Below are 15,166 nucleotides of genomic sequence, written 5' to 3'. Positions count from 1 at the left end.
ATCAGAGTGTACCAGACTAAACATGGTTTACATTGTCTCATCCATCAGAGTGTTTTGTGTACCAGACTAAACATGGTTTACATTGTCTCATCCATCAGAGTGTGTTGTGTACCAGACTAAACATGGTTTACATTGTCTCATCCATCAGAGTGTGTTGTGTACCAGACTAAACATGGTTTACATTGTCTCATCCATCAGTGTGTGTTGTGTACCAGACTAAACATGGTTTACATTGTCTCATCCATCAGAGTGTGTTGTGTACCAGACTAAACATGGTTTACATTGTCTCATCCATCAGAGTGTGTTGTGTACCAGACTAAACATGGTTTACATTGTCTCATCCATCAGAGTGTGTTGTGTACCAGACTAAACATGGTTTACATTGTCTCATCCATCAGAGTGTGTTGTGTACCAGACTAAACATGGTTTACATTGTCTCATCCATCAGAGTGTGTTGTGTACCAGACTAAACATGGTTTACATTGTCTCATCCATCAGAGTGTGTTGTGTACCAGACTAAACATGGTTTACATTGTCTCATCCATCAGAGTGTACCAGACTAAACGCTGAGCTAAAAGATTTGATGGGTAAAGTAATGCACATAATCAACTTTGTCAGGGAGACATCAAGCAACACAACACCGTCTTTTCAGCAAGCTGGTGACAGAACCAGAGGAGTCCATCCAGGATGATTTCCTGCTTCACAATAACGTGTGCTGGCTGAGTAAAGGAACTGCTCTAGAGCCATTCTGTGAGCTGCATGACCAGGTTGTGGATTTTGTCAGAAAAAGCTCAATGAGGGCAGCACCTGATCACCTTCGTATTTTAGAAATTGAGAAATTCCTCTCTAATGTAGCTTTTTTGGCGACATTCTGTAACTTAAATCTGCAGTTACATGGAAGAGAGAAAACAGTCGTGGACATGGTGAAAAAGCTTGAGGCCTTTACTAGGAAGCTTGAGTTGTTGGATTTGGACTTGTCCTCTGGAAGGCTACTGCACTTCAGCACACTGAAGAATAACAGGCAGAGGGACCAGGCCGCAGCAGAGCTGATGGAAAATATCATCAAGCAGCTGAGGGACAACTTCTCCACCAGATCTGAAGACTACAGCATGCCCAAGGATATCATTACAGCCTGCCCAAGGATATCATTACAGCATGCCCAAGGATATCATTACAGCATGCCCAAGGATATCATTACAGCATGCCCAAGGATATCATTACAGATTGCCCAAGGACATCATTACAGCATGCCCAAGGATATCATTACAGCATGCCCAAGGACATCATTACAGCATGCCCAAGGACATCATTACAGCATGCCCAAGGATATCATTACAGCATGCCCAAGGATATCATTACAGCATACCCAAGGATATCTTTACAGCATGCCCAAGGATATCATTACAGCATGCCCAAGGATATCATTACAGCATGCCCAAGGATATCATTACAGCATGCCCAAGGATATCTTTACAGCATGCCCAAGGATATCATTACAGCATGTCCAAGGATATCATTACAGCATGCCCAAGGATATCATTACAGATTGCCCAAGGACATCATTACAGCATGCCCAAGGATATCATTACAGCATGCCCAAGGATATCATTACAGCATACCCAAGGATATCTTTACAGCATGCCCAAGGATATCATTACAGCATGCCCGAAGATATCATTACAGCATGCCCAAGGATATCATTGTGTTTGGACGTGATCCTCTCACATTCCGACCAGGTGAAAAATTCTCCTCCCTTGCTAATATGATACCCTCGCTGGATGAGGCCGCAATTCAAACTGATCTGATTGAATTACAAATTGAATTTGAGCCAAATCAGGGATGCGCTCATGAGTGCCGAGTCCTTGTGTGCGTTTTAGGTGGCAGCTCACAGGAATACAGCACAATAAAGAAACTTGCCTTTTATGTGCTAACAAAGTTTGGATCGACTTACACCTGGGAGTCCTCCTTTTCCTCTATGAATGCGATCATCATCATTTTGGAATGAAGCTCTTCTTATGTTTCCCCATCTGAGCTCAGAGTAGATGAGAGATGTAATCTTTGTCTCTCTTGTGTTGCAGTCCAGTCAAGCAGGAGAGACCAGCCTCCCCTGTACCCAGCTGTGTGTCCATGAAGAGTGGCCAGTCTATGGGTCAACCTATTTCACATAAGTCAATCAAGACTCACGACAGGAACCGAGCTGCCTCCAGAATCACCACTCTGTAGAGCTGCCTCCAGAATCACCACTCAGAAGAGCTGCCTCCAGAATCACCACTCTGTAGAGCTGCCTCCAGAATCACCACTCTGTAGAGCTGCCTCCAGAATCACCACTCTGTAGAGCTGCCTCCAGAATCACCACTCTGTAGAGCTGCCTCCAGAATCACCACTCTGTAGAGCTGCCTCCAGAATCACCACTCTGAAGAGCTGCCTCCAGAATCACCACTCTGTAGAGCTGCCTCCAGAATCACCACTCTGTAGAGCTGCCTCCAGAATCACCACTCTGTAGAGCTGACTCCAGAATCACCACTCTGTAGAGCTGCCTCCAGACTCACCACTCTGTAGAGCTGACTCCAGAATCACCACTCTGTAGAGCTGCCTCCAGAATCACCACTCTGTAGAGCTGCCTCCAGAATCACCACTCTGTAGAGCTGCCTCCAGAATCACCACTCTGTAGAGCTGCCTCCAGAATCACCACTCTGTAGAGCTGCCTCCAGAACAAGATTCATGATGTAAAATGTTAACCTGCACTTCACAATTCCAGAGTCGGTAACAATGCAGAAACAGTCTATTTTCTGAGAAATAATCAGCTCATTTTAGTAGCATTGCGCCGCGTGAAAAATAGCTTTCTAAGTTGACTTTCTATATACATGTGATGTCGTTGACACTCACAGCCTGTCTGTCTTCTCTCATTGACTCCCATGCATTCTATTACCAGAGTAACACTCACAGCCTGTCTGTCTTCTCTCATTGACTCCCATGCATTATATTTCCAGAGTAACGCTCACAGCCTGTCTGTCTTCTCTCATTGACTCCCATGCATTATATTTCCAGAGTAACGCTCACAGCCTGTCTGTCTTCTCTCATTGACTCCCATGCATTATATTACCAGAGTAACACTCACAGCCTGTCTGTCTTCTCTCATTGACTCCCATGCATTCTGTTACCAGAGTAACACTCACAGCCTGTCTGTCTTCTCTCATTGACTCCCATGCATTCTATTACCAGAGTGACACTCACAGCCTGTCTGTCTTCTCTCATTGACTCCCATGCATTCTATTACCAGAGTAACACTCACAGCCTGTCTGTCTTCTCTCATTGACTCCCATGCATTCTGTTACCAGAGTAACACTCACAGCCTGTCTGTCTTCTCTCATTGACTCCCATGCATTCTGTTACCAGAGTAACACTCACAGCCTGTCTGTCTTCTCTCATTGACTCCCATGCATTCTGTTACCAGAGTAACACTCACAGCCTGTCTGTCTTCTCTCATTGACTCCCATGCATTCTATTACCATGCTTGTTCACACGCGTATAAAAAGGGCTCCCTGTGTGGTTTGGGCTTTAGGTGGTGAACTGATTCACTATGGGTAAAGAGTTAGGTAGTGAACTGATTCACTATGGGTAAAGAGTTAGGGAGTGAACTGATTCACTGTGGGTAAAGAGTTAGGTAGTGAACTGATTCACTATGGGTAACTCTTTATCCATATTGAATCAGTTCACTACCTAACTCTTTACCCATAGAGAATCAATTCACTACCTAAATCTTACCCATAGAGAATCAATTCACTACCTAACTCTTTACCCATAGTGAATCAGTTCACTACCTAACTCTTTACCCATAGTGAATCAGTTCACTACCTAACTCTTTACCCATAGTGAATCAGTTCACTACCTAACTCTTTACCCATAGTGAATCAGTTCACTACCTAACTCTTTACCCATAGTGAATCAGTTCACTACCTAACTCTTTACCCATAGTGAATCAGTTCACTACCTAACTCTTTACCCATAGAGAATCAGTTCTCTCCCTAACTCTTTCCCTTGGCCCTAACCCTTAGATGTTTGTATATGAGGTGTAAGCAATATGGTGTAAACTCCACCACTTTCCTGATTCTACCTATCCAGACCCTTCAGAATAATCTAAAGGTTAAGTCAGGGCCAAGTAAGAGGGGAGGGAGTGAATTTGGACCAGCAAATAATGTGTATGTGCCACCTAAGAGTTTCAATACCAATCATGTCTGTGTGTGTTCATTCAGGTTGAAGTTCACTGTGGAAGAGAAGCAGGGGTCCATTGTGAACATGGAGGAGGACACTGACACTGCAGAGGGCCAGAAAGACAGAAACCAAATAACATGGAGGAGGACAATGGCACTGCAGAGGGCCAGAAAGACAGAAACCAAATTACATGGAGGAGGACAATGGCACTGCAGAGGGCCAGAGAGACAGAAACCAAATTACATGGAGGAGGACAATGGCACTGCAGAGGGACAGAAAGACAGAAACCAAATTACATGGAGGAGGACAATGGCACTGCAGAGGGCCAGAGAGACAGAAACCAAATAACATGGAGGAGGACACTGGCACTGCAGAGGGCCAGAGAGACAGAAACCAAATAACATGGAGGAGGACACTGGCACTGCAGAGGGACAGAAAGACAGAAACCAAATAACATGGAGGAGGACAATGGCACTGCAGAGGGACAGAAAAGACAGAAACTGAATGAGTGCAAAGGTACATGGACCTATCTTCCATTTGTCACTGTTGACAATGCTAGTCTGGGCTGCCATCTCTATAGTACCACACATTATCTTAGTTGTTTATTAATGTACCAGCAATGACATTGAAAGTCGACCAAGTTATCAACAGCACGTATTTCTATGTTTGAGGCAACGACTATAATACATTACCATTCTATCAGGTGTAATAATACAATACATTACCATTCTATCAGGTGTTAGAACACAATACATTACCATTCTATCAGGTGTAAGAACACAATACATTACCATTCTATCAGGTGTTAGAATACAATACATTACCATTCTATCAGGTGTTAGAACACAATACATTACCATTCTATCAGGTGTTAGAATACAATACATTACCATTCTATCAGGTGGTAGAATATAATACATTACCATTTGTTACGCACGCCTCTAGAAAGAGGGAACGCAACACCCTGCTACAACTCAACTCTCCTTGCTGTGAATAAGGTAGGGAAGTGTAGGTGTGAACAAGTATGACGAATAGGCAGAGAATACCGTTAACAGGGAATTTATTCCTTCACGTGGTAAGGTTTGGGAAAAAGGGGCTGGACGGAACCAAAGCAAAGAAAGTAAATATCAAAGCCCCCTCTCCTACCTTACCTGACTACCCACTACTTAACTATCTAGCACCACCTGGTGCACTAACCAAAATACAGGGGTTGGTCCGCCCAGGTCTTTCCTAGTGTGCATAGACAGCAAACTACTACGGGTATATGTATGCCCGCGGGCCTCTTGCCTAAACACTCCCTAGGTGCCTTCCCCTTCCCCCCTGGGAACAAATGAAACAGAATTACACAAATGTAAGTCAATAATCAAAACACTGCATCCTATTGACACACACAACCAATCAGCTCCCTCAGCAACAACGGACACAGTACATACCAAAATTCTTGGAAACAACCAACATGCTATAACCCTCAGCCATTAGCCTTGTCTCTCAGCAATCATCTCCCTTCTGAGCAACAGAACTGGGGCTTATATAGCTTCAGAAGAAGTTAGTAATTGGAGACAGCTGCGTCCTGATGAGGGGGCGGGGTCAGCTCTCCAAACAATCAATGTTGATTGCCCAATCAGCTGCTCGTTGAGAACTTCAGGAATCCATCTCCTGAAATACATACATGATAATACACAAACCACAACAGAAACTGGGGAACGTAACACCATTCTATCAGGTGTTAGAATACAATACATTACCATTCTATCAGGTGTAATAATACAATACATTACCATTCTATCAGGTGTAATAATACAATACATTACCATTCTATCAGGTGTAAGAATAAAATGAACGATGACTGAAAATTACTTTTTTATCTTCATATTTCAGAATGCAAGGATAGGAACTCTGTAAGAACAGTGGAGACAGTGATGAAGTCCAGAGTTAGGGAGGTTAGTTAGAACAGAATCTAAGGGAAGAACAGTGGAGACAGTGATGAAGTCCAGAGTTAGGGAGGTTAGTTAGAACACAATCTAAGGGAAGAACAGTGGAGACAGTGGTGAAGTCCAGAGTTAGGGAGGTTAGTTAGAACACAATCTAAGGGAAGAACAGTGGAGACAGTGATGAAGTCCAGAATTAGGGAGGTTAGTTAGAACACAATCTAAGGGAAGAACAGTGGAAACAGTGGTGAAGTCCAGAGTTAGGGAGGTTAGTTAGAACACAATCTAAGGGAAGAACAGTGGAGACAGTGATGAAGTCCAGAGTTAGGGAGGTTAGTTAGAACACAATCTAAGGGAAGAACAGTGGAGACAGTGGTGAAGTCCAGAGTTAGGGAGGTTAGTTAGAACACAATCTAAGGGAAGAACAGTGGAGACAGTGGTGAAGTCCAGAGTTAGGGAGGTTAGTTAGAACAGAATCTAAGGGAAGAACAGTGGAGACAGTGATGAAGTCCAGAGTTAGGGAGGTTAGTTAGAACACAATCTAAGGGAAGAACAGTGGAGACATTGATGTTAGGAGGTTTTAAACAGAATTAGAACAGTGGTAAAACAGTGTGAACCATGTTAGGATGTTCGTTAAACACCTAGGTAAGAACAGTGATGACAGTGATGAAGCCTGAGTTAGGGATTAGTTAGAACACAATCTAGTAAGAACATATGACATTGACTGAATCCAGAGTTAAGTTAGTTAGATCACAATCTAGGTAGAACAGTAAACAGTGGCTGAAGTCCAGAGTTAGAGATGTTAGTTAGAACAGAAGTCTAACGAAACAGTGAGACAGTGGCCTGAAGTCCTGAGTTATTAGTAGATTCTGTTCTAAGGGAAGAACAGTGGAGACATTGATGTTATGATGCAATAAACAGGTAAAACAGGTGAACATGTTAGATGTTCTGTAAACAGTAACAACATATGACCTCTATCTGACCTGAACCTAGTTATTTTCAAGGAAGTACAGTCAGTATAGTCAATTCCATCGTCAATGTAGTAAATTTGTGAATTCAGTAAAAGTTGTTGTAAATGACAAAAAACCACAAAGCAAGAGATTTCAAATACTAACATGTTTTAATACATAAAGTGGCAGAGAGAAGATTTAATCAGATGGAAGACATGCTCCTGGTAAGTAGGCTGCTATGCCAGAGTTTAAGTTATGTAAGTCAGGAAGAAAATCAAACACTAAAGTTATTTATTGAATTCTTCCATTTGACCTGTCTTGATGTGGTGTGTTCATTTTATTGTTGTTGTTGGTTTCATTGCAGTGGCAGAAAATGTCCCACTCCTTTACCAATACATGTGAAGGATCTCTCTCTATCTACTCCCCCCACTTATCTCCATATAATAAATCCTCTTCAGTTTCCAATGTGTATTCTGTGCTTTATGAAGACATTGTTCAGAATGATTAGGATCCAATACAATCCTAGATGATTGTTTAATGGCATCAACATGTACATGCAGTATGACAGATCTACAAGTTGTTCAATGAATCAGGAAAGCAGCAGATACAGCAGTCAGCACAGCCAGGAGGACACAATGGTAGATGGTATACTGTAGCCTGTCAATATGCAATGGGACCAGGGATGATACAATGGTAGATGGTATACTGTAGCCTGTCAATATACAATGGGACCAGGGATGATACAATGGTAGATGGTATACTGTAGCCTGTCAATATGCAATGGTACCAGGGAGGACACAATGGTAGATGGTATACTGTAGCCTGTCAATATGCAATGGGACCAGGGAGGACACAATGGTAGATGGTATACTGTAGCCTGTCAATATGCAATGGGACCAGGGAGGACACAATGGTAGATGGTATACTGTAGCCTGTCAATACGCAATGGGACCAGGGAGGACACTATGGTACATTTACATTTACGTAATTTAGCAGACGCTCTTATCCAGAGCAACTTACAACTTGGTGCATTCACCTTATGATATCCAGTGGAACAACCACTTTACAATAGTACATCTATTTCTTTATTTCTTTTTTTTTTTTTGGGGGGGGGGTTAGAAGGATTACTTTATCCTATCCCAGGTATTCCTTAAAGAGGTGGGGTTTCAGGTGTCTCCAGAAGGTGGTGATTGACTCCGCTGTCCTGGCGTCGTGAGGGAGCCTGTTCCACCATTGGTGTGCCAGAGCAGCGAACAGTTTTGACTAGGCTGAGCGGGAACTGTGCTTCCGCAGAGGTAGGGGGCTCTTAGCACTCTGGGAGGAGGACACAATGGAGTTGTCAACCGTGATGGCGAGATCATGGAAAGGGCAGTCCTTCCCCGGGAGGAAGAGCAGCTCCGTCTTGCTGAGGTTCAGCTTGAGGTGGTGATCCGTCATCCACACTGATATGTCTGCCAGACATGCAGAGATGCGATTCGCCACCTGGTTATCAGAAGGGGGAAAGGAGAAGATGAATTGTGTGTCGTCTGCGTAGCAATGATAGGAGAGACCACGTGAGGATATGACAGAGCCAAGTGACTTGGTGTATAGCGAGAATAGGAGAGGGCCTAGAACTGAGCCCTGGGTGACACCAGTGGTGAGAGCACGTGGTGCGGAGACGGATTCTCGCCTCGCCACCTGGTTGGAGCGACCTGTCAGGTAGGACGCAATCCAAGAGTGAGCCGCGCCGGAGATGCCCAACTCGGAGAGGGTGGAGAGGAGGATCTGATGGTTCACAGTATCAAAGGCAGCAAATGGGTCTAGAAGGATGAGAGCAGAGGAAAGAGAGTTAGCTTTAGCAGTGCGGAGAGCCTCCGTGACACAGAGAAGAGCAGTCTCAGTTGAATGACCAGTCTTGAAACCTGACTGATTTGGATCAAGAAGGTAATTCTGAGAGAGATAGCAAGAGAGCTGGCCAAGGACGGCACGCTCAAGAGTTTTGGAGAGAAAAGAAAGAAGGGATACTGGTCTGTAGGTGTTGACATCGGAGGGATCGAGTGTAGGTTTTTTGAGAAGGGGTGCAACTCTGGCTCTCTTGAAGACGGAAGGGACGTAGCCAGCGGTCAAGGATGAGTTGATGAGCGAGGTGAGGTAAGGGAGAAGGTCTCCGAAAATGGTCTGGAGAAGAGAGGAGGGGATAGGGTTAAGCGGGCAGGTTGTTGGGCGGCCGGCCATCACAAGACGCAAGATTTCATCTGGAGAGAGAGGGGAGAAAGAGGTCAAAGCATAGGGTAGGGCAATGTGAGCAGGAACAGCGGTGTCGTTTGACTTAACAAACGAGGTCGGTTCGTCGACTTCAAAATGGTTGACGAAGTCATCCGCAGAGAGGGGGGGGAGGATTCAGGAAGGAGGAGAAGGTGGCAAAGAGCTTCCTAGGGTTAGAGGCAGAGCTTGGAATTTAGAGTGGTAGAAAGTGGCTGTAGCAGCAGAAACAGAGGAGGAAAATGTAGAGAGGAGGGAGTGAAAAGATGCCAGGTCCGCAGGGAGGCTAGTTTTCCTCCATTTCCGCTCGGCTGCCTGGAGCCCTGTTCTTTGAGCTCGCAATGAGTCGTCAAGCCACGGAGCAGGAGGGGAGGACCGAGCCGGCCGGGAGGATAGGGGACATAGAGAGTCAAAGGATGCAGAAAGGGAGGAGAGGAGGGTTGAGGAGGCAGAATCAGGAGATTTGTTGGAGAAGGATTGAGCAGAGGATAGAGATGATAGGATGGAAGAGGAGAGAGTAGCAGGAGAGAGAGAGCAAAGGTTGCGACAGCGCAATACCATCTGAGTAGGGGCAGAGTGAGTAGTGTTGGAGGAGAGCGAGAGGGAAAAGGATACAAGGTAGTGATCGGAGACTTGGAGGGGAGTTGCAGTGAGATTAGTAGAAGAACAGCATCTAGTAAAGATAAGGTCAAGCGTATTGCCTGCCTTGTGAGTAGGGGGGGACGGTGAGAGGGTGAGGTCAAAAGAGGAGAGGAGTGGAAAGAAGGAGGCAGAGAGAAATGAGTCAAAGGTAGACGTAGGGAGGTTAACCTCTTGGGGCTAGGTGGGACGCTAGCGTGCCACCCGTGGTGCACTCCATCAACAGCAGGTGCATTTCAAGAGCGGCAAATTTGAATCCAAATAAATGTCAAAATTCAAATTTTTAAAAAATACAACTATGTTACACCATTTGAAAGATAAACATCTCCTTAATCTAACCACGTTTTACGATTTCAAAAAGGTTTTACGGCGAAAGCATAAATTTAGAGTATGTTAGGACAGTACATTTACAAGAGTTGTGTGTAATGTTTTGTCAAGTCAAAGACAGGGTCACCAAAACCATAAAACCAGCTAAAATGATGCACTAACCTTTTACAATCTCCATCAGATGACACTCCTAGGACATTATGTTAGACAATGCATGCATTTTTAGTTCTATCAAGTTCATATTTATATCCAAAAACAGCGTTTTACTATGGCATTGATGTTGAGGAAATCGTTTCCCTCCAATAACCGGCAGTCAAGTCAGCGTCAGAAATTAAATAATTAAAATTAGAAAACATTGGTAAAATATTATATTGTCATTTAAAGAATTATAGATTTACATCTCTTGAACGCAATCAACTTGCCAGATTTAAAAATAACCTTACTGGGAAATCACACTTTGCAATAATCTGAGCACTGCGCCCAGAAAAATACGCGTTGCGATACAGACTAGACGTCATGTTGGGGAGATCTAAAATCGAAAATACTATGTAAATAATCCATTACCTTTGATTCTCTTCATCAGATGTCACTTCCAGGTATCACAGGTCCATAACGAATGTAGTTTTGTTCAAAAAAGCTCATCATTTATGTCCAAAAATCTCCGTCTCGTTAGCACATGATGTAAGCCAGCCGGACTTCTCGTCATGAACGAGGGGAAAAATATATTTCCGTTCGTTCAAACATGTCAAACGTTGTATAGCATAAATCATTAGGGCCTTTTTTAACCAGAACATGAATAATATTCAAGGTGGACGAATGCATACTCTTTTATAACGTATTGGAACGAGGGTACCCAAGATGAACTCGCGCGCAAGGTGTCTAATGGGCCATCATCGTTCCATGGCTCTTGTTCGGTCAGATCTCCCTCCAGAAGACTCAAAACACTTTGTAAAGGCTGGTGACATCTAGTGGAAGCAATAGGAAGTGCCAAAATATTCCTAAACCCCTGTGTTTTTCAATGGGATAGGTTTAAAGTCAATACAACACATCAGGTATCCACTTCCTGTCAGAAAATGTCTCAGGGTTTTGCCTGCCAAATGAGTTCTGTTATACTCACAGACACCATTCAAACAGTTTTGGAAACTTTAGAGTGTTTTCTATCCATATATAATAAGTATATGCATATTCTAGTTACTGGGTAGGATTAGTAACCAGATTAAATCGGGTACATTTTTTTATCCAGACGTGCAAATGCTGCCCCCTAGACCCAACAGGTTAAAGTCACCCAGAACTGTGAGGGGTGAGCCATCCTCAGGAAAGGAACTTATCAACGCGTCAAGCTCATTGATGAACTCTCCAAGGGAACCTGGAGGGTGATAAATAGTAAGAATGTTAAGGTCGAATGGGCTAGTGATTGTGACAGCATGGAATTCAAAGGAGGAGATAGACAGATGGGTCAGGGAAGAAAGAGAGAATGTCCACTTTGGAGAAATGAGGATTCCAGTGCCACCACCCCGCTGACCAGATGCTCTCATGGTGTGTGAGAACACGTGGGCAGACGAGGAGAGAGCAGTAGGAGTAGCAGTGTTTTCTGTGGTAATCCATGTTTCCGTCAGCGCCAAGAAGTCAAGGGACTGGAGGGTAGCATAGGCTGAGATGAACTCTGCCTTGTTGGCCGCAGACCGGCAGTTCCAGAGGCTGCCGGAGACCTGGAACTCCACGTGGGTCGTGCGCGCTGGGACCACCAGGTTAGAGTGCCAGCGGCCACGCGATGTGAAGCTTTTGTATGGCCTGTGCAGAGAGGAGAGAACAGGGATAGACCGACATAGTTGATAGGCTACAGGAGAGGCTACGCTAATGCAAAGGAGATTGGCATGAAAATTAACTAAACAACTGGGGAAGTGAGAGAGCAGGGCCTCCCTCACTAACAATTCACTGAAACACTAAAACACTAAAATATAACTTTCCTAGCTTCCACTTAGAAATTATAATTGATATGAACTACAGTGGTTCAATGTTTCCAGGAATAGGCTCAAACTTAGTTTATTCAGCTAGATAACTTGGTACAGTATTCTTCCATGAAACCCACCTAGTGCACCGTATCCTATGACGCCGTAGCTAACTAGCATGCTAGCATCCAATAACGGTTAGCACTTGGTTACAACAAACTACCAATATATCATTCGTGTCCGTGTCTAGTTCATAACGCAGAAGTAATTAAACGTTGGCTAGCTAACACAAAGTCAGTCCTGCTAGCTACACAAGTGGACTACACATCTCGTTTGTTCAGAAAGTTAAGCTTACGTTGCAAAAATATTATTGACTAAAAATGATACAGCTAGCTGGTAGAGTTGGCTAGCTAGCAGTGGCCGCGTTGTTGACTTTTGTTAGAAAATGTAGCTGGCTAGCTAACCTCGATAGTTACTCTGTACTACGCCTTTATCTTTGATACAAAGACAACTATGTAGCTAGCTAACAGTACACTACACTAGTCAAATCGTACCGCTAGTTGGTGAAGTTGGCTAGCTAGCAGTGGCTGTGGTGTTCACTTTGTTTGGAAAATGGCGTTGCTGCGAACGAACACAGCTGGCTAGATAACCTTGTTAGTTTCTCAGAGCTAAACCTTTATCCTTGATAGAAAGACAGCAAAGACAACTATGTAGCTAGCTAACAATACACTAATCAAATCGTTCCGTTGTAATGTAATGTAATGAAATGTAATATTACCCGCGGAGCGAACCAGATGGAGATCAGAAATAGATGGGAGAGGTTGAGGGTAGAGGAAGGACAGGTGTAAAAACAAACAAAATAGAACTATTGTAAAATTGAATGTGTCCATAAAATGTATATAGTATATTGAGTATATATAGTATGTATAAGCTGGGAGTACAGGCCTAAGTGTTGTTGTTCACTAGTTTCCTCCAATTAGGGGAGGGGTGGTAGGGTTGGAGGGGAATAAAGGAAAAATATATATAAAAATCTATGTATATATATATATATATGTATATGTACGTGTATTTATATGTATGTATTTATATATATATGCAAAACATATGGGGGATTGGAAGTGATGCAGACAATTACATTGATGGAAGCTTCAATCTATCTGCAATATTAAATCTGATTTACCCCCTAACATTTTTTTTTATACAAGGTCAATAGACCAGAGAAAAACAATGGCTACATCAAGAGAGAGAGATGCATTCTGTTACCATGGAAATAAAAAGGAAGTAAATACATGTGGACATGATATATTTTATTTGTCATTTAGCATAAACTCTAATCCAGCACGACTCACAGTAGTGAGTGATTCATTTTAGTACTGGTCCCTGTGGAAGTCAAACCTACAACCCTGATATTGCTAACCCCTTGCTCTACCAACTGAGCCACAAGGGAATAGAGCTGGACAGTGATGAGGAATACTAATTATCAGTAGACAGAATTCTTACCTGCACACACACACACACACCAATGACAGTGTGGTTAAGCAGGGCACTACACTGCTCCAGAACCTGCAGCAGACACTGTGCTCCAAGTCTCCAACCTCAACGTGTGTGTGTGGGTGAGTGGGCCGAGTATAAGTGGGATGTATGAGAGATAAATGTGTTGGCATCTCATCCCCTTCTGACCACTAATGTTAGTGGTAATGAAACTCAGACACAACTTCCCAGTAAAGGGTTTAACATACAGATGTAGCATCTCATCTCCTTCTGACCACTAATGAAACTGACTTAGTGTTCCATTACATCAATAAATAACTGGTAAGTCAATGGTAACACACCCAAGTGCTCCTGAGTGGCCCAGCGGTCCAAGGCACAGCATCTCAGTGCTAGAGACGTCACTACAGACCCTGGTTCATTCCCAGGCTGTATCACAACCCATTCAATAACGATCGGGAGTCCCATAGGGCGGCACACAATTGGCCCAGCGTCGTCTGGGTTAGGGGAGGGTTTGGCCGGGGTAGGCCGTCATTGTAAAATAAGAATTGACTTGCTTAGTTAAATAACAAAATAGAGTGAAACATCATGTTGTGTTTGACACAGGGACCACCTGACACAGAGACACTGAGGCACCATCATACCAAAGATGAAACCCTGGATAGAGGGGCTCAGTGAATGTGGAGGTGAATGTGATCAGGTGGGTCAGTGTCTCAGAGGAGGCTCTATAGAAGGACAGAGTGCTGGCTGGCCAGTCCAGATACACTCCTACTCTGTGGGAGCTGGAGGAGGGGATGTCTATGGTAGTGGGATTATTATTGTGCCAGGCAGTGTAACTGTTGTCATAGCAGAACAGACTCCAGGACTTGTCATTCCATCCAAGACAACAGTCCTTACCCCCTCCTCTCCTGTTGATTCCTTTATATGTCACTCCTATAGCAGCCCAACTCCCACTCCACTCTACCTCCCAGTAACAGCGCCCAGTCAGACCATCTCTACACAGCACCTGTTTAAGGTCCTCAAATCTCTGGGTGATCAGGATACGGCTGCTCCTCTGTCCTACATGTCACCTTTCTGTTCTCCTCAGACAGAGAGAGGAGTCTGTTTACTGTGTTTGGGTCCAGTGTCAGATCACAGACATCTGATGGATGAAACCAGACACACTATTAGAAATCATCATCATTCACATTAGAATGTTAACTCACTTTCCACTAATTCATTTAATGTAGATGTGTCTAGGTATCAAAAGGAGAAGTTAAGGTAACTTGAGACTTGTTGAATGATCATATGTTATACTGTATGGTAATATAAAACACACTTATTCCCATTAATTACACACACACACACACACACACACACACACACACACACACACACACACACACACACACACACACACACACACACACACACACACAAAGCAACACTTTCT

The 15,166-nt window shown here is 43.8% G+C and overlaps 1 protein-coding gene across 1 annotated transcript in view; it reads right to left on the bottom strand.

Moving 5' to 3' along the window:
* LOC123741767 (NACHT, LRR and PYD domains-containing protein 12-like) overlaps positions 1-15,166 on the bottom strand; it is a gene marked incomplete at its 5' end in the record, with an annotated part of 98,487 nt that overhangs the window by 14,213 nt on the left and 69,108 nt on the right. The window lies entirely within an intron of this gene.

Source organism: Salmo salar, chromosome ssa03, assembly GCF_905237065.1.
Source record: "Salmo salar chromosome ssa03, Ssal_v3.1, whole genome shotgun sequence".
Taxonomy (NCBI): Eukaryota; Metazoa; Chordata; class Actinopteri; order Salmoniformes; family Salmonidae; genus Salmo; species Salmo salar.
Note: the sequence above shows the minus strand (reverse complement) of the source record. Positions and strands in the feature narration are given on the sequence as shown.